This window comes from Pseudopipra pipra, chromosome W (genome assembly GCF_036250125.1).
Source record: "Pseudopipra pipra isolate bDixPip1 chromosome W, bDixPip1.hap1, whole genome shotgun sequence".
Lineage (NCBI taxonomy): Eukaryota > Metazoa > Chordata > Aves > Passeriformes > Pipridae > Pseudopipra > Pseudopipra pipra.
Window position 1 is genome coordinate 54843602 of NC_087580.1, and position 19208 is coordinate 54862809.

Consider the following 19208-nt stretch of genomic DNA (forward strand, 5'->3'; position numbering starts at 1 on the left):
GGTTTCACAGCTCTGCTGTGCTAGGCTTCGGTTCTGAACCCCCAAACTGGATTATTAAAGCAAAGAATTGCAGCTTTTCCTCGTTTTTCTTAAAAATACCCCCCAACAATATCTAGAGCCCGGTCATCCTGCAGGCTGCAAAAGCTTCCCAGATGTTGTTTCTGTGGGGAAGCGGGACCGTGATAACAGCATGCTTGCGGATTTCACGGGTGCTGGTGCTGGGAACTAGAGTGAGGTGCTTCGAGCAGCGTGGGGGAAAACAATGCAGCCGTTGCTTGTGCGATGTTAACTTTAAGTTAGTATCCCGTATAATTTTGTTATTAAAATGCTGAAGGTTAACAGTTAGGGACGTCTTCTGCTTTTGCAGCAATATGGTTTATGCGCAATATAGAAGACAGACTCGTACTGTGCGCTTGCAGGCTTCCTGTGATTATGCGTTTGTTCAATGCTTGAGCTCCCTGTACCGTGGGAAATGAGTGACCGCTGCTCTTCCACTTCACTAAACTCTTTGCTGATTCAGTTAAGCCATTCGCCTCCTGCCTCTGTGTGGACCACATCCAATAGAAAAAGTACTTAGGAAAACGATCAGCCCGAACTAAAACCTACTGGAGGTCGCTAATCGCAAGTAGTGGCCCGTCTCCTTGTCCCCGTGGTCTTGCATGCCGAATGGCACTTCTGGAGGGGGCTCTGTAAATGCGTTGTATTTTGGGTATAGAAAGCATTGATATCGCGCAAGACAAGTCAATGTTCCGGCTTGTGTTTGGGGTATCTGGCAATCTGCTTCTGTAGGAGTTCAGTGGGGCAGATGGATTTGCTTAAGCCATTACCTTTCTCTGAAGCCGGTTACGTTTTAACTGTTTACTCTTCCTCCAGTGCCTCGCGTTCCACGGTCTTTCACCCCAAGCTGCGACGCTTTTCTTAGTCATGCCTAAGGAGCCAGTTATCGGGTTATCTGAAGCAGAAGATTCTGGGGAATCTGTAAGTACTGTGGAAGCTTTCTGTACGCTAAACTGTACCTGGAATTAGTTCCTCATTTACTAGACTCCTTCCCATCCCGTCTTTCCCTCCTGATAGGGCACAGTAGGCTACTTTGGGTGTTCTGGCGCTATAATCTTTTGCCTCTAGCTTGTAATGGAGTTGAGCTTTTTGACTAAAAGCAGTGCTCTGAAGCAATGCTCATCCCTGGGTATGTAGTTCTGGTGCAAAATGCAGTGTTGTTTTGGAGCGCACTCTGGTGCCTATTGTCATGGTTTAGAGCAAGAGTAGTAGTACTTCTTCTAACACGGAGAAGAGGGCTTGGGGTTTTTGGCAGGTGAGGGGTGAGGAAGGGCAAAGCTGGTTGAGAGGTGCCGGATGCTTTGCTTTTAGCTATGAAAGTCAAGTTCAAAGACTTTGTAAACCCGCGCAAAAGGCAGCCTAAAGTTTATTTTCCGCCAGGATTGCTTATGTTGCCTGAAGATAGAACGGGGGCTTTAACCCGGAGACCAAGTCAGCTTCTGTGGCTGTTTTGTAGTCCGTTCCTGTCTAGCTTGAAAAAAACTGCCTAGCTCTTTTTTCCCCCTACGGTGTTCCTAATCGGTCGTTGTAGCTTTACTTGGCAAACGTTGGTTGCAGGCGGGCGGACGGGCAGTAATTCGAAGCGCAAGGGTTGAATTGCTAGGAATTGGCTAGCTGCTTTCTCTGGGTGGTTCTCTGCTCTCGTTCCTTCCCCTCCTGCCCTCTCCCCTCTTTGTGTGTTCCGTTTTCTTTTATTTTATTTTATTTATGGGTTTGTACTTCCTTCTCCAGCTTCTTGGGCGTGTAATGGTTGTTGGCGAGACGCATGCTGCTCACCTGGGCCTGACCAATGGATTCCGGATGGTTGTGGACGAAGGGCCCGAGGGTGGGCAGTCTGTGTATCGCATACATCTACGTGTTCTGGGTGGCCGTCAGTCAGGCTGGCCGCCCGGCTAAGATTTTTACACCGCAAGAGTTGCCACACGTGTACAAATCGCCACTGAATGGATTTCATCTGTTGCCCGTCAATCTAGCCGCTGTTGATGTGCAAGTTTTTGTGACGTGTGTCTGTGGAAGGTAATAAAAGCTTTGAGCAGCAGTTGCACAATAAAGATTTAGCATGGGGATATCATCTCCGTCTTGTGCGTCTTACTGAGGGGAAATAGTTCTGCAAGTTCAAACGGTGTCTCCCGGGAGTGCAAGTATGTGGAACGTTTCAGCCTGTTAACAGCGTTCCATAGACAGATAGTGATTTGCCCGGTCATTTGAAGCGTGACGCTGCAAGCGCTTAGCAGTCTCCTGCGCCTTGTAGGAAGCAAAGTCTTAGCTTTTTGGCGGTGATACCGCTTGCCATCCTGCTGAATAAGGGAGACCCTCCTGTTGAGTCTTCTGCGTGTGGCTCCCTGTGAAGAGAGAGCCTCCGTCCTCTTTGTAGCTGCCTTTTAAGTAGCGGAATATTGTGATGATGTTCCTCTTTTGCGAGGGAGAAAAGCCCCAACTCCTTCTGGCTTTCCTCATAGGGCAGGTTCTCCAACCCTTTGATCATCTCTGTGGCCCTCCTTGGGACCGTCTCCAGTCTGTCTGCGTCTTTTTTTTGAATTGTGGGGACCAGAACTAGACACAGCGCTCCAGGTGCGGCCTGCAGAGGGTGGCCTCTGTGAGAAGAGGCCAGGGTCTGCCCTGCGCTGGACACAGCTAGTTCCCGACAGCTAGGCATCGGACTCGCCGAGGACCAAAGCTGAGCAACTCGGCAAAGCTGGTGGCAGCCCTGTGTGAGCATATTTAAGAAAGGGCAAAACGCTGTCTGGGGCAGGTATTTCCCTGCTGCCCCCTGATGCGGCAGGTGGCTATGTCCTGAAGGAACTTTTTCATCCTATTTTCTCCCCCTGTCCTGTTGAGGAGGGGCGGTGGGAGAACAGCTGGGTGGACAACTGGCAGCCGGCCAAAGTCTGGCGTCAGAAAGCCTAAAAGGCAGATTCCTCCGTGAAGAAGTTGTACGGGGGTTGGTGGTTGAGAGACTGATAGTGACTGGGGTAGGAACAGGACGTTTTGGAGATAGGAAAGCCCGGCAATATCTGGGGATCCAGTCACTTTGAGAAGGGGAAATTTCAATGGAGAAAGCCTTCTTTCTGAGCAATAAGAGGTTCTCGTGAGAAAAAGGATCTAGTCTCTATTTTGTCTTGCTTGGTAATGCAAGCGGCAAAGAACTGGAACTCCTGCATGCAAAGGGATGAAAATGCGCAGAGCCCTGTTGGATGCTCTTTGTGCGTGTGCGTTGGAAACCCTAGGCCATCTACAAAGAGGTCACGGAGTTGATGTGAGGTTGGTCTGGCTAAATGTGATTAAAACGGAGCCTTAGGGAAGGCAAAGCCTTGAGGATGTGAAGGGTAAAAGGACAATAAGTAAGGCTGGCAATGTCATTCCCGACCCTTTTGTCAGGAAGGATTAGGAGCGAATGTTGCTTTGACTGAAGCGCAGGCACCAATCCGTCTTCTCTAACTGCAATTTCAGTAGCAAAGGAGACTCAAAGCTTAGAATCCGGCACCAATGATGCTGTACTGGGTGTGGCTAAGCTGGAGTTCATTTTCCCCATAGCAGCCCTCACAATGCTGTGCTTTGCATCAGTAGTTAGAAAGGTGCTGATAACACACCAGTGTTTTGGGTACTGCTGATTCTCCAACATTCTGCCCCGCATCAGTAGGCTGGAGGTGGGCAAGGTCCTGGGAGGGGACACAACTAGGGCAGTTGACCCAAACTGGCCAGAGGGATATTCTATATGAATCTGAAAAATCGGTCCAAGAAACTGCTCAGAGACTTTTTTGTCTTTAAGCAGCAAGGTATTTGTTTATTCAACGTTGGGAGCAAGCCAGCTCGCGCTGGACAAACTTGCTCACCGGCTCCTCAGAAAATCAACACTTTTGTACAATTTTCAGATGTGATTAAATGCATATTCAAGTGACTACAACATCTATCAATGCATATTAACAATAGGCGGAGTATAGGTGGAGCTCAGGCGGGGCTTGGGGCGGTGCTTCTCTTAGCTCCCCATTTCGGAAGGTAGTTCCCATCTTCCTCCATGGGGCAGGGGGCTTCAACTCATCTTCCTCAGCTTGACCCTTCTTCTCTTCCATTGTTCTTGACCCGCTCACTGAAGCCTGGAAAAAGCCCTGGCTCCAGGCCTATTTCTCCTATTCAAATGTCTACCTGATCCTGTTATATTTCTAATTTATTGCTTCTAGGCCTATTACATGTTCTTGTACTATTCTCTGAAGCTTTGGTCCAGTAAGTAGAACAGAACAAGCACAGATCGTTTTGGATGTTGATAGCTTGTTAGCAGGCCCAAATTTCTTAGTTAACTCTTTTGGGCCTAGCCTCCTGTTTCACATACCATATGATGTCAGCTCAGATATAAAAGCTAAATAAAGGAGGAGGAAGCGGGGGGCATTCGTCATTTACAGTGTTTGCCTTTTGGAGCAACCGCTTTGTGTGCTGAAGCTCTGCTTCTTGGGAAGTGGCCGCACAACACTTGCTGATGGGAAGTAGAGGATAAAATTCCATTTACTATTTTTCTTCTTTGTTTGTGCGCACGCAAACATGCGCTTTTGCTTTAGTAAACTGCCTTATCTCGACCTGGGAGTTGTTTTCCCTCTCCTTTTCTCTCCCCTGTCCAGCTGAGAAGGGGGAGTGATAGAACGGCCTGGTGGGCACCTGGCGTCCAGCCAAGGTCAACCCACCACAGATGCTTTTGATGCTGTCCAGGTGTGGCAGGAGAAGAGTCAGAGATCACTTGGACCGACCTGATCTAGTAGTTAGTTTACTGAGTTCTAATCAGTAAAGTTAGGTACGTAAAATATAAAATAAGTACAGATGGATTGGCGGTCAATTGTCTGCTCTTTACTACACTTAAAGTTAGTATAGGATACAAAGGTTATTGGTAAGCTTACGATGCGTATCTTAAATGTTACACGCATGCAAAAAGAAGTCACTTAGCAACCCATGGATGCCTAGTGGTGTCAGGTAAGGGATCTCCAAGCCTCGGGGGGTAACCTTGAAAGGCATCCCTACTTGAGGGGAGATCACTGCCGTGCAGCCAGCGGCTACGGAGGGAGGACTCAACGGACTCTGATGGCTGCACGTATTGATAGCGTCAAGTGATTGGCTCGTAGTCAGATTTTCTGCTGTGTTCATGCAGTTTTGGCCGCTTATCAGCCCAGTCTGCAGCCAAACTGGTTTGTTGGTGTGAGGGAATATTGCACGCAGCTACCCCAGGTACCAGGCAGCAGAAGGATTTAGGAAAATTTATTTCTGCAAGTTGAGAACACTAACATGACGGCGCTACCTACACTGGGCATGAGAAAACACGCCGCTTTCTTTCAGGAAGTTAACCTCTCTGTAAGGCAAGGGAAGTAAAAGCACCAAACTATCCGTGGGAAGATGTTCTTTCCCAGGCAGCACAGCTTCCTTGAGCGACATAAATTCCCCCCTCCTCGAATAATTCTTCAGAGAAAGGTCTTCTGCACTTACAGCTGGTTTTGGTGCTGGGTTGTCACCGATAGCCTCACGCAGTAGGATTAACTTTGGATAGTCCTACTTGCTGAGCATCTGCCTGGACCGAGGTTCAGCTAGTTCAAACCGGAGGAGCACATCTGCGACACCAGGTTTCCCCTAGCAATGACCCCAGAGCTCTGAGGGCGGTAGTCCAGGGCATGGGGGCCCAGGGGGTGTTCTCCTCAGTCCTGCCGGTGAGAGGAAAGGGCAGGAGGAGGAGGGCACCGATAATGCAAGTCAATAATTGGCTGCGGAGCTGGTGCTGGCGACAGGGTTTTGGGTTCTATGAGCATGGGACCCTGTTTGTGGATCAGCGTCTGCTTGGGACAGAGGGGTTCCACCTCACTAAGCGGGGCATAGGTATTTTTGCCAATAGGATAGCTGACCTCATTAGGAGGGCTTTAAACTAAGAGTGGGGGCGGGGCGGAGGGAGAGAGAGAGAGTAAGCAGCAGCCCTGTGAGGGAGTGACAGATGGGGTCAATGAGCAAAGGGCAGGGCGAGAGCTCCAGTACCTGGAAGTCCTCCTAGCACCCGAAGGCAGCGGTGGATGTCATAGCTGCAAGCGTGCCCAGCGGGAAGATCTCCTTGGACAAGTAACTTTTACAAGAGGAGCTCGACAGGCAGCACGGTATCCGGGAACGCGAGCAGGAGATTGATGTGTGGTATTGTCCGCTGTCTCAGGCTGAGCGACAGCCTGCCTTCAGGCTGCGCAAGAGGAAGGTAAGCCGGAATCCAACCTCGAGCTGACTGACGCAAGTAAGTCCCGAGAAGAAGGAGACTGGACGCTTGTCTGTGCTCGGGGTAGAAGGAAGAACCCTCCCCCATCTCCTGAAGTGCCCCTACATAACTGACAGGATGCTCCGGGGTTGGAGACTGAAGAGCACGTGAGTAACGGACAGGACCCAGGACAAGCCAACCATGCAAAGCTGACCTAACCACCCGCCCGCGTTAGAACCAGTGCCACCAGAAAAGCACGTAAAGATATTAGTAATTGGAGGTTCCCCCCTGAGAGGCACCGAAGCACCCGTTTGCCGTCCAGGCAATTTCTCTAGAGAAGTCTGCTGCCTACCAGGAGCTCGCATTCGTGGTGTCACTGAGAGGCTGCCGGGCCTGGTGAACCCTGCAGATTATCATCCGCTCCTACTCTTCTGTGTAGGGTCTGACGAGGCAACTTAGAACCCTCCCAGGAGACTATATCTCCGTTGGAGCAATGTGAAAAGGATCGGGAGCACAGGTGGTGGTCTCCTCTATCAGAGTCCCGTCAGAGGAAGGGGTCTGGGAAGGAGGAGACGAACCGAACGGGTGAATGCCTGGCTGCGTAGCTGGTGCCGTACTCAAGGTTTTGGTTTCTATGTTCGTGGATCTACCTTTAAGAAGCCGTGTCTGTTGGGAGCTGATGCGATTCACCCCACCAAGGGGGGCAAGAGGGTCTTTGCCAACAAGCTGGCCAGACTTACAAGGAGGGCTTTCAACGAGACTCAGCAGGAAAAGGGGATGGAGTTTTGAGCAACAGAGAAGAGACAGGGGCTGCTGTATCGTCGGGAACCAAGAGGTGAATACCTGAGAAAGGCCGCAAAGGAATCGGGGGCTTGATCCTCCCAAAAAGTGATGCGGTCGTGTTATGATCTGGTTATTAAAATTGTTAGAAATGCCTGTGCCCGAATTAAGATGCAAACGAGACCAGATGCCAAAATCAGTAGTATGGGGGGTTTTTTAATGGTAAAGAGGCAGAGAAAGAGAGATGGAAAGAAATAGGAAAAGGAGGGAGGGAAGAAAGAAAGCGACAGAGAGAGATTAAAAGAGAAAATGTATCACCACTCCATGGAACCCGGCAGCGTCCCTTTGGTCCAGTTCTTCTGGTCTTCTCGATGGTCAGGGTCCCCCAAAACATAGAGTCCAATGGATTAATATACGTTCAGGAGATGCCAGACACCTCCCCTGGGAGTGGGGGGAAATCTTTGCAGTCTCTTGGGACAGGCTCAGGATTTGTTACCTCACATGGGTCACGTGCAGTCCTCTGGTGGTGGAAGGCCTCGGGAATGAGTGGGGGGGGCGCTTTGGGGGTCCTTGATGGTTTATGACCCCTTCTCAGCTGCCTCTAACGTAAAGTCCCGTGTGTACATGGTCTTCCCGGAGCGGGGGGGGGTTTACTCCTTCAGTTTGTTGTGGAGAGATTTCACCATCACACACCCAAACCCCTTCTCTTCCACCACCCCCCGAGCCCAGCTCTCCCTTGTCCGGCTGGGAAGGGGAGTAATAGAGCGGCTGGGTGGGCACCTGGCATCCACCCAAGGTCAACCCACCACATCACTAAGGCAGAAACGTGGCGGGACGACTCAAACAACTGGAGCTCTGCAACCGATGGCTATAAACTGGTCAGAAGGAAGGAGAGGCAGGGGTTGCCGTCTACGTAAACCAAAAATAAGAGGGATTGACTGCGCAGAGCTGTCTTTGAAAGACGGCGATGAACAGGTTGAGAGCTTATGGGTGAAAATTAGAGGCCAAGCTGTTGCTTAAGAGTCAGAAATTTGGCAGAAAATAACCCCCTTGCGTTCCAGCTGGTCCTCAGAGATCAGAGGGGCTGGGTGCGGTTAGGCTTCATTTCCGATTGCAACCAATTCGGCACTTATAAGTCTGGTCGCCTTCTCTAAGAGCCTTCGCGAGCACAAGTTCACAAAAAGTGCAGTTTATTGAAGCTACAGAAATTCAGATTCGGAATTGCCGTTGAGAAATGCACTAGCTGCGCTAGAGCTCTAATAACAGCAATGCTGTTGTGCTCATCATCATGGCTGGGCTTCGCGAACGAAGATTTGGGAAGGCTCTATCCACATTTGTTACAGGCACGTTGGTGACTTATGAGGCCAATACGAGATAGACATATCCAATTGCAAAAGGCACAGTAGAAAGACTCTTTAGATGATATATTCTGCAGAACGTGGTTCTTTCTGCGTTGCCTTTTCTCCTCGAGAGTGATCCTGCGTGTGTTCTCAAAGGAGACAGCTGCGTTATAGATGGTGTTTCTCCAGGCCTTTCGATTTTAGGCTAGAGTAGAGCAGTTATGGTGATCAGTATGGCCAAGGCTGAGATGTTGTTTCAGGGAGTCCTTGTATCTTTTCTTCGGGGCTCCTCTCTTGCGGCAGCCAGTGGCAAGTTCACCATAAAGCAAGATCTTAGGGAGGCGGTGGTCCTTCATCCTGGAGACGTGCCCTGCCCATCGCAGCTGCGTTCTCATCAACATGGTTCTATACTTGTGACTGCTGCTTGCTCTAGAACAGATGTATTAGTCACATAATCTGACCAGTGGATGTTTTAAGATTGTTCGGAGGCAGCGTTGATGGTAGCGTTGCTGTTGTGCTAACCCGGGTAGTAATAATGATACAAATCGTACCCAGAAGCTTCCCAAGAAGGCGTCCCCGCTTGGGAGGAAGGAGAGGAGAGGAGCCCGTCGACTGTCTCTGAGGTCTTTTGGGAATTCCTCCTAAGGAGGTGAAATTTCTCCCCTCCCTATAAAGAGCCGAAGCTTCTCCTCTTCTGTAGAGCATGATCTAAGCGGAGAGCTGAGTAACATAGTCATATATGTGGTAGCATTGACTCTGAGATTAGCTCAGATGGTTTAAAGCATGGCGCTAATAACACCAAGGTGATGGGTTCGATCCCTGTATGGGGCATTCATTTAAGAGTGGGAGTCGATGATCCTCGTGGGTCCCTTCTAACTCAGAATATTTTGTGATGATTCTACGTACTTCATGAAGCTTATTAGCATACGCGGGGGCATGCGTTTTAATATTTAAATGGCCTTTAATCAGGTAAAGGTTACTTTTTTTGGCCCCCAAGCCAGCAGTGCCGAAGGAAGGCACGCTTCATATTGTATTTTCTCCCAGGAGGCGTGCCGCTTAGAAAGGTCTGCAACTGAGGTGGGGCTTTCAGGGAACAATGTAGAGCAAATTCTGCTGGTTCTGCAAAATGTCCTGAGAAGCTAAGGCCAGGCCCTGGAAAAAGCAGTCATTTGACTGGAGGGAGCAGCGCCAAAAAGCCACAGGCACGTTTTGGGGTGGACTTGATGCAGTAACAAATAACAAGAAATGGTACTTGAAGCTACCCCAGGCTCTTCTGCGACCTCGTTGCCCGCCCTCAGGGTCGCAGCACTACACGGGGCAGATCCCTCCGCGGACTCGCCCAGGTCGGATCCCTCCGCGCCCCGAGGGCGCGCAAACTCCCTGAGCCCCGCTAAGCGCCAGGTCGACGAGGGCGGACCCGCCAAGGGGGGCGGGGACAAGCGAAAACGACAGGCGAGCCATCCAATCGAGTCGCGGGATCGGCCGGCGGCGATCCGGTGGCCCAATGGGCGCGCCGCGGAGGGCCCGGCCGAGTGGAGGAAGCGCGGGGACGACAATGGGCGTTGTCGTTGCTGACGAGATTCTCGGGGCGCGGGCCGCTCGGCCTGGTGGCGCCACTACTTTCTTCGGAAAGGTCATCGGCAAGGCGCTTCCCCGGTACCGTCAGCAACGAGGACGAGGAGGTAGCCGCGGCTTTGCTCTGTGCGCGGTTCCTCTTCCCTTCCCCCCCTCCCCCCGCGCTCGCGGGCACCCTGAGCCGAGGACCCGGGGCGCGGTGCCCGGGGGCGCGGCAGGGCGGGTGGCGGCGCTGCTGCTGCGCGTGGGTGGAGGGACGGGGGACGGACGGGGCCTCTCTGGGTTGTGGCGCTCTCTACTGCACCATCCTCAAAGCTTGTTCCGTGCCCCACCCCCAGCCCCCCGGCTGCCGCGGCGCGTACTGGGTTGCTGATGCTGTCCGGGCTCGCCTCGGTTCCCAGCCCCACTGTGTCGTGTGCGCGCGTAGAGAAGGGCCTCCGACGGTAACGCGCTTGGTGTCAGCCGCAGACGTTTGCCGCACGATGTCCCTTTGGCACTGCAAGTCGTGCAAAGTTTGCTGCCAAGGGATGGGAGTGGTCCTACCTCGTGTAGGATGATAGTTCTGAAAGCTTATTTTAGGCACACGCAGTGAATCTCCTCGGGGATTCCGGGGGGGATGTGGGGGCGGTGTGCGTGCGTCTGTAAACAGTGAACGTCTGAGCAGTGACCGTAACGAGTTGGTTCTGCATTGGAGACATGCAGGTCTCGATGTGCCTCATAATAGCATCGAAGAGGTTTCACAGCTCTGCTGTGCTAGGCTTCGGTTCTGAACCCCCAAACTGGATTATTAAAGCAAAGAATTGCAGCTTTTCCTCGTTTTTCTTAAAAATACCCCCCAACAATATCTAGAGCCCGGTCATCCTGCAGGCTGCAAAAGCTTCCCAGATGTTGTTTCTGTGGGGAAGCGGGACCGTGATAACAGCATGCTTGCGGATTTCACGGGTGCTGGTGCTGGGAACTAGAGTGAGGTGCTTCGAGCAGCGTGGGGGAAAACAATGCAGCCGTTGCTTGTGCGATGTTAACTTTAAGTTAGTATCCCGTATAATTTTGTTATTAAAATGCTGAAGGTTAACAGTTAGGGACGTCTTCTGCTTTTGCAGCAATATGGTTTATGCGCAATATAGAAGACAGACTCGTACTGTGCGCTTGCAGGCTTCCTGTGATTATGCGTTTGTTCAATGCTTGAGCTCCCTGTACCGTGGGAAATGAGTGACCGCTGCTCTTCCACTTCACTAAACTCTTTGCTGATTCAGTTAAGCCATTCGCCTCCTGCCTCTGTGTGGACCACATCCAATAGAAAAAGTACTTAGGAAAACGGTCAGCCCGAACTAAAACCTACTGGAGGTCGCTAATCGCAAGTAGTGGCCCGTCTCCTTGTCCCCGTGGTCTTGCATGCCGAATGGCACTTCTGGAGGGGGCTCTGTAAATGCGTTGTATTTTGGGTATAGAAAGCATTGATATCGCGCAAGACAAGTCAATGTTCCGGCTTGTGTTTGGGGTATCTGGCAATCTGCTTCTGTAGGAGTTCAGTGGGGCAGATGGATTTGCTTAAGCCATTACCTTTCTCTGAAGCCGGTTACGTTTTAACTGTTTACTCTTCCTCCAGTGCCTCGCGTTCCACGGTCTTTCACCCCAAGCTGCGACGCTTTTCTTAGTCATGCCTAAGGAGCCAGTTATCGGGTTATCTGAAGCAGAAGATTCTGGGGAATCTGTAAGTACTGTGGAAGCTTTCTGTACGCTAAACTGTACCTGGAATTAGTTCCTCATTTACTAGACTCCTTCCCATCCCGTCTTTCCCTCCTGATAGGGCACAGTAGGCTACTTTGGGTGTTCTGGCGCTATAATCTTTTGCCTCTAGCTTGTAATGGAGTTGAGCTTTTTGACTAAAAGCAGTGCTCTGAAGCAATGCTCATCCCTGGGTATGTAGTTCTGGTGCAAAATGCAGTGTTGTTTTGGAGCGCGCTCTGGTGCCTATTGTCATGGTTTAGAGCAAGAGTAGTAGTACTTCTTCTAACACGGAGAAGAGGGCTTGGGGTTTTTGGCAGGTGAGGGGTGAGGAAGGGCAAAGCTGGTTGAGAGGTGCCGGATGCTTTGCTTTTAGCTATGAAAGTCAAGTTCAAAGACTTTGTAAACCCGCGCAAAAGGCAGCCTAAAGTTTATTTTCCGCCAGGATTGCTTATGTTGCCTGAAGATAGAACGGGGGCTTTAACCCGGAGACCAAGTCAGCTTCTGTGGCTGTTTTGTAGTCCGTTCCTGTCTAGCTTGAAAAAAACTGCCTAGCTCTTTTTTCCCCCTACGGTGTTCCTAATCGGTCGTTGTAGCTTTACTTGGCAAACGTTGGTTGCAGGCGGGCGGACGGGCAGTAATTCGAAGCGCAAGGGTTGAATTGCTAGGAATTGGCTAGCTGCTTTCTCTGGGTGGTTCTCTGCTCTCGTTCCTTCCCCTCCTGCCCTCTCCCCTCTTTGTGTGTTCCGTTTTCTTTTATTTTATTTTATTTATGGGTTTGTACTTCCTTCTCCAGCTTCTTGGGCGTGTAATGGTTGTTGGCGAGACGCATGCTGCTCACCTGGGCCTGACCAATGGATTCCGGATGGTTGTGGACGAAGGGCCCGAGGGTGGGCAGTCTGTGTATCGCATACATCTACGTGTTCTGGGTGGCCGTCAGTCAGGCTGGCCGCCCGGCTAAGATTTTTACACCGCAAGAGTTGCCACACGTGTACAAATCGCCACTGAATGGATTTCATCTGTTGCCCGTCAATCTAGCCGCTGTTGATGTGCAAGTTTTTGTGACGTGTGTCTGTGGAAGGTAATAAAAGCTTTGAGCAGCAGTTGCACAATAAAGATTTAGCATGGGGATATCATCTCCGTCTTGTGCGTCTTACTGAGGGGAAATAGTTCTGCAAGTTCAAACGGTGTCTCCCGGGAGTGCAAGTATGTGGAACGTTTCAGCCTGTTAACAGCGTTCCATAGACAGATAGTGATTTGCCCGGTCATTTGAAGCGTGACGCTGCAAGCGCTTAGCAGTCTCCTGCGCCTTGTAGGAAGCAAAGTCTTAGCTTTTTGGCGGTGATACCGCTTGCCATCCTGCTGAATAAGGGAGACCCTCCTGTTGAGTCTTCTGCGTGTGGCTCCCTGTGAAGAGAGAGCCTCCGTCCTCTTTGTAGCTGCCTTTTAAGTAGCGGAATATTGTGATGATGTTCCTCTTTTGCGAGGGAGAAAAGCCCCAACTCCTTCTGGCTTTCCTCATAGGGCAGGTTCTCCAACCCTTTGATCATCTCTGTGGCCCTCCTTGGGACCGTCTCCAGTCTGTCTGCGTCTTTTTTTTGAATTGTGGGGACCAGAACTAGACACAGCGCTCCAGGTGCGGCCTGCAGAGGGTGGCCTCTGTGAGAAGAGGCCAGGGTCTGCCCTGCGCTGGACACAGCTAGTTCCCGACAGCTAGGCATCGGACTCGCCGAGGACCAAAGCTGAGCAACTCGGCAAAGCTGGTGGCAGCCCTGTGTGAGCATATTTAAGAAAGGGCAAAACGCTGTCTGGGGCAGGTATTTCCCTGCTGCCCCCTGATGCGGCAGGTGGCTATGTCCTGAAGGAACTTTTTCATCCTATTTTCTCCCCCTGTCCTGTTGAGGAGGGGCGGTGGGAGAACAGCTGGGTGGACAACTGGCAGCCGGCCAAAGTCTGGCGTCAGAAAGCCTAAAAGGCAGATTCCTCCGTGAAGAAGTTGTACGGGGGTTGGTGGTTGAGAGACTGATAGTGACTGGGGTAGGAACAGGACGTTTTGGAGATAGGAAAGCCCGGCAATATCTGGGGATCCAGTCACTTTGAGAAGGGGAAATTTCAATGGAGAAAGCCTTCTTTCTGAGCAATAAGAGGTTCTCGTGAGAAAAAGGATCTAGTCTCTATTTTGTCTTGCTTGGTAATGCAAGCGGCAAAGAACTGGAACTCCTGCATGCAAAGGGATGAAAATGCGCAGAGCCCTGTTGGATGCTCTTTGTGCGTGTGCGTTGGAAACCCTAGGCCATCTACAAAGAGGTCACGGAGTTGATGTGAGGTTGGTCTGGCTAAATGTGATTAAAACGGAGCCTTAGGGAAGGCAAAGCCTTGAGGATGTGAAGGGTAAAAGGACAATAAGTAAGGCTGGCAATGTCATTCCCGACCCTTTTGTCAGGAAGGATTAGGAGCGAATGTTGCTTTGACTGAAGCGCAGGCACCAATCCGTCTTCTCTAACTGCAATTTCAGTAGCAAAGGAGACTCAAAGCTTAGAATCCGGCACCAATGATGCTGTACTGGGTGTGGCTAAGCTGGAGTTCATTTTCCCCATAGCAGCCCTCACAATGCTGTGCTTTGCATCAGTAGTTAGAAAGGTGCTGATAACACACCAGTGTTTTGGGTACTGCTGATTCTCCAACATTCTGCCCCGCATCAGTAGGCTGGAGGTGGGCAAGGTCCTGGGAGGGGACACAACTAGGGCAGTTGACCCAAACTGGCCAGAGGGATATTCTATATGAATCTGAAAAATCGGTCCAAGAAACTGCTCAGAGACTTTTTTGTCTTTAAGCAGCAAGGTATTTGTTTATTCAACGTTGGGAGCAAGCCAGCTCGCGCTGGACAAACTTGCTCACCGGCTCCTCAGAAAATCAACACTTTTGTACAATTTTCAGATGTGATTAAATGCATATTCAAGTGACTACAACATCTATCAATGCATATTAACAATAGGCGGAGTATAGGTGGAGCTCAGGCGGGGCTTGGGGCGGTGCTTCTCTTAGCTCCCCATTTCGGAAGGTAGTTCCCATCTTCCTCCATGGGGCAGGGGGCTTCAACTCATCTTCCTCAGCTTGACCCTTCTTCTCTTCCATTGTTCTTGACCCGCTCACTGAAGCCTGGAAAAAGCCCTGGCTCCAGGCCTATTTCTCCTATTCAAATGTCTACCTGATCCTGTTATATTTCTAATTTATTGCTTCTAGGCCTATTACATGTTCTTGTACTATTCTCTGAAGCTTTGGTCCAGTAAGTAGAACAGAACAAGCACAGATCGTTTTGGATGTTGATAGCTTGTTAGCAGGCCCAAATTTCTTAGTTAACTCTTTTGGGCCTAGCCTCCTGTTTCACATACCATATGATGTCAGCTCAGATATAAAAGCTAAATAAAGGAGGAGGAAGCGGGGGGCATTCGTCATTTACAGTGTTTGCCTTTTGGAGCAACCGCTTTGTGTGCTGAAGCTCTGCTTCTTGGGAAGTGGCCGCACAACACTTGCTGATGGGAAGTAGAGGATAAAATTCCATTTACTATTTTTCTTCTTTGTTTGTGCGCACGCAAACATGCGCTTTTGCTTTAGTAAACTGCCTTATCTCGACCTGGGAGTTGTTTTCCCTCTCCTTTTCTCTCCCCTGTCCAGCTGAGAAGGGGGAGTGATAGAACGGCCTGGTGGGCACCTGGCGTCCAGCCAAGGTCAACCCACCACAGATGCTTTTGATGCTGTCCAGGTGTGGCAGGAGAAGAGTCAGAGATCACTTGGACCGACCTGATCTAGTAGTTAGTTTACTGAGTTCTAATCAGTAAAGTTAGGTACGTAAAATATAAAATAAGTACAGATGGATTGGCGGTCAATTGTCTGCTCTTTACTACACTTAAAGTTAGTATAGGATACAAAGGTTATTGGTAAGCTTACGATGCGTATCTTAAATGTTACACGCATGCAAAAAGAAGTCACTTAGCAACCCATGGATGCCTAGTGGTGTCAGGTAAGGGATCTCCAAGCCTCGGGGGGTAACCTTGAAAGGCATCCCTACTTGAGGGGAGATCACTGCCGTGCAGCCAGCGGCTACGGAGGGAGGACTCAACGGACTCTGATGGCTGCACGTATTGATAGCGTCAAGTGATTGGCTCGTAGTCAGATTTTCTGCTGTGTTCATGCAGTTTTGGCCGCTTATCAGCCCAGTCTGCAGCCAAACTGGTTTGTTGGTGTGAGGGAATATTGCACGCAGCTACCCCAGGTACCAGGCAGCAGAAGGATTTAGGAAAATTTATTTCTGCAAGTTGAGAACACTAACATGACGGCGCTACCTACACTGGGCATGAGAAAACACGCCGCTTTCTTTCAGGAAGTTAACCTCTCTGTAAGGCAAGGGAAGTAAAAGCACCAAACTATCCGTGGGAAGATGTTCTTTCCCAGGCAGCACAGCTTCCTTGAGCGACATAAATTCCCCCCTCCTCGAATAATTCTTCAGAGAAAGGTCTTCTGCACTTACAGCTGGTTTTGGTGCTGGGTTGTCACCGATAGCCTCACGCAGTAGGATTAACTTTGGATAGTCCTACTTGCTGAGCATCTGCCTGGACCGAGGTTCAGCTAGTTCAAACCGGAGGAGCACATCTGCGACACCAGGTTTCCCCTAGCAATGACCCCAGAGCTCTGAGGGCGGTAGTCCAGGGCATGGGGGCCCAGGGGGTGTTCTCCTCAGTCCTGCCGGTGAGAGGAAAGGGCAGGAGGAGGAGGGCACCGATAATGCAAGTCAATAATTGGCTGCGGAGCTGGTGCTGGCGACAGGGTTTTGGGTTCTATGAGCATGGGACCCTGTTTGTGGATCAGCGTCTGCTTGGGACAGAGGGGTTCCACCTCACTAAGCGGGGCATAGGTATTTTTGCCAATAGGATAGCTGACCTCATTAGGAGGGCTTTAAACTAAGAGTGGGGGCGGGGCGGAGGGAGAGAGAGAGTAAGCAGCAGCCCTGTGAGGGAGTGACAGATGGGGTCAATGAGCAAAGGGCAGGGCGAGAGCTCCAGTACCTGGAAGTCCTCCTAGCACCCGAAGGCAGCGGTGGATGTCATAGCTGCAAGCGTGCCCAGCGGGAAGATCTCCTTGGACAAGTAACTTTTACAAGAGGAGCTCGACAGGCAGCACGGTATCCGGGAACGCGAGCAGGAGATTGATGTGTGGTATTGTCCGCTGTCTCAGGCTGAGCGACAGCCTGCCTTCAGGCTGCGCAAGAGGAAGGTAAGCCGGAATCCAACCTCGAGCTGACTGACGCAAGTAAGTCCCGAGAAGAAGGAGACTGGACGCTTGTCTGTGCTCGGGGTAGAAGGAAGAACCCTCCCCCATCTCCTGAAGTGCCCCTACATAACTGACAGGATGCTCCGGGGTTGGAGACTGAAGAGCACGTGAGTAACGGACAGGACCCAGGACAAGCCAACCATGCAAAGCTGACCTAACCACCCGCCCGCGTTAGAACCAGTGCCACCAGAAAAGCACGTAAAGATATTAGTAATTGGAGGTTCCCCCCTGAGAGGCACCGAAGCACCCGTTTGCCGTCCAGGCAATTTCTCTAGAGAAGTCTGCTGCCTACCAGGAGCTCGCATTCGTGGTGTCACTGAGAGGCTGCCGGGCCTGGTGAACCCTGCAGATTATCATCCGCTCCTACTCTTCTGTGTAGGGTCTGACGAGGCAACTTAGAACCCTCCCAGGAGACTATATCTCCGTTGGAGCAATGTGAAAAGGATCGGGAGCACAGGTGGTGGTCTCCTCTATCAGAGTCCCGTCAGAGGAAGGGGTCTGGGAAGGAGGAGACGAACCGAACGGGTGAATGCCTGGCTGCGTAGCTGGTGCCGTACTCAAGGTTTTGGTTTCTATGTTCGTGGATCTACCTTTAAGAAGCCGTGTCTGTTGGGAGCTGATGCGATTCACCCCACCAAGGGGGGCAAGAGGGTCTTTGCCAACAAGCTGGCCAGACTTACAAGGAGGGCTTTAAACGAGACTCAGCAGGAAAAGGGGATGGAGTTTTGAGCAACAGAGAAGAGACAGGGGCTGCTGTATCGTCGGGAACCAAGAGGTGAATACCTGAGAAAGGCCGCAAAGGAATCGGGGGCTTGATCCTCCCAAAAAGTGATGCGGTCGTGTTATGATCTGGTTATTAAAATTGTTAGAAATGCCTGTGCCCGAATTAAGATGCAAACGAGACCAGATGCCAAAATCAGTAGTATGGGGGGTTTTTTAATGGTAAAGAGGCAGAGAAAGAGAGATGGAAAGAAATAGGAAAAGGAGGGAGGGAAGAAAGAAAGCGACAGAGAGAGATTAAAAGAGAAAATGTATCACCACTCCATGGAACCCGGCAGCGTCCCTTTGGTCCAGTTCTTCTGGTCTTCTCGATGGTCAGGGTCCCCCAAAACATAGAGTCCAATGGATTAATATACGTTCAGGAGATGCCAGACACCTCCCCTGGGAGTGGGGGGAAATCTTTGCAGTCTCTTGTGACAGGCTCAGGATTTGTTACCTCACATGGGTCACGTGCAGTCCTCTGGTGGTGGAAGGCCTCGGGAATGAGTGGGGGGGGCGCTTTGGGGGTCCTTGATGGTTTATGACCCCTTCTCAGCTGCCTCTAACGTAAAGTCCCGTGTGTACATGGTCTTCCCGGAGCGGGGGGGGTTTACTCCTTCAGTTCGTTGTGGAGAGATTTCACCATCACACACCCAAACCCCTTCTCTTCCACCACCCCCCGAGCCCAGCTCTCCCTTGTCCGGCTGGGAAGGGGAGTAATAGAGCGGCTGGGTGGGCACCTGGCATCCACCCAAGGTCAACCCACCACATCACTAAGGCAGAAACGTGGCGGGACGACTCAAACAACTGGAGCTCTGCAACCGATGGCTATAAACTGGTCAGAAGGAAGGAGAGGCAGGGGTTGCCGTCTACGTAAACCAAAAATAAGAGGGATTGACTGCGCAGAGCTGTCTTTGAAAGACGGCGATGAACAGGTTGAGAGCTTATGGGTGAAAATTAGAGGCCAAGCTGTTGCTTAAGAGTCAGAAATTTGGCAGAAAATAACCCCCTTGCGTTCCAGCTGGTCCTCAGAGATCAGAGGGGCTGGGTGCGGTTAGGCTTCATTTCCGATTGCAACCAATTCGGCACTTATAAGTCTGGTCGCCTTCTCTAAGAGCCTTCGCGAGCACAAGTTCACAAAAAGTGCAGTTTATTGAAGCTACAGAAATTCAGATTCGGAATTGCCGTTGAGAAATGCACTAGCTGCGCTAGAGCTCTAATAACAGCAATGCTGTTGTGCTCATCATCATGGCTGGGCTTCGCGAACGAAGATTTGGGAAGGCTCTATCCACATTTGTTACAGGCACGTTGGTGACTTATGAGGCCAATACGAGATAGACATATCCAATTGCAAAAGGCACAGTAGAAAGACTCTTTAGATGATATATTCTGCAGAACGCGGTTCTTTCTGCGGTGCCTTTTCTCCTCGAGAGTGATCC